This window comes from Schistosoma mansoni, chromosome 2 (genome assembly GCF_000237925.1).
Source record: "Schistosoma mansoni strain Puerto Rico chromosome 2, complete genome".
NCBI classification, from domain to species: domain Eukaryota; kingdom Metazoa; phylum Platyhelminthes; class Trematoda; order Strigeidida; family Schistosomatidae; genus Schistosoma; species Schistosoma mansoni.
In genome coordinates, this window is record NC_031496.1 from 8,495,674 (window position 1) to 8,496,967 (window position 1,294).

Consider the following 1,294-nt stretch of genomic DNA (forward strand, 5'->3'; position numbering starts at 1 on the left):
GTTATACGAGACAAAGCGTCTGCAACTAAATTATTTTGCCCCAGAAATGTGTCGTATATCTGAAGTAAAAAAAAACCACAATACATAAAAATTAAATTAAAAAAATGATATATAAAGTTTCGACAAAAAACAGATCCACAGTTAACAAACAGGTGTACCAGATCACACTGGGCTCACCACTGAAGACGCCACAAGTATTCAGGGTTTGACAACATCTTAACCAGTAACACCTATATTTGAAACGTGCCAGCTCAGTGAAATCAAAAGTCAGAAGCGAAGAGGTTCGAAGATATATTTGATAAGTTATCAATATATTGGGAATTGACTGATCTAAGCTGGACAGCGGTTGTAGGAGAAGTTGAGCACAGCATAACCACTCGTGATCTGGTGCGGATGCTTGACCGAGCGCCTTCAGCTAGATGAGTCCATTAAAAGTAATATGGTCAGCATCAAATGTCGAACACTTACATAGTTATTGATTTTGGAGATTTATTTAGCGCTACAAGTATTACAAAGTAACTTATCATTGAGCGCTAAATGTATAAATTAATTCTTCGTGATACTATATTGTGGTTAAGATATCTCATTTTTACAATCACTAAATGATTAAAAATTCATGTATTCAACAGCGTGTAGTGATAAGGTTCGTCGAATTAAAAAAGAAACAACATTTAATACACTCAAGGTTTTCAATAATATTTCAATTGAATATAATTTGTAAGAAAACGTATCCTAAATTTATTTTTAATCAGATAAATATCAGTAAACCCATATGAATAACAAGCACAAGATTGATTACATAAGAATGAGAGTTCATTTCCCTGTTACGTTTAAATAACTAATATAAAACATAGAATATGTTAAAATGATGGTAAAATTAAAATAAGAAATGTAGATGGTTATCGCTTTAATGTTATCCTTTATTCATCCAAAAAGAAGAGGGTATACATGACAAATGACGCATCAATACTACATTGTAAAACTTGAACATAATCTATGAGAATATCTTTAGATCTATATAATCAATAATTGATGAAATCAAAGGTTTATATTGATAAGATTATCAAGTTTATACCACTGTAAACAAAGATGGATAGTGGCTAGCAGTGGAATCCAGCTAGACGCGCGTTTCGTCCTATTTGGGACTCGTCAGCCGGATGTAAATGCATCTCAGAGTTGATGTTCACTCTGGGACTCGAACAAAGTACCTTTCACTTCAAACGCCATTGAGTTATCCACTCGGCCACTGAAGGATCGACAACAGGATGTGAATAAGCTAACGGGTGTACAATGG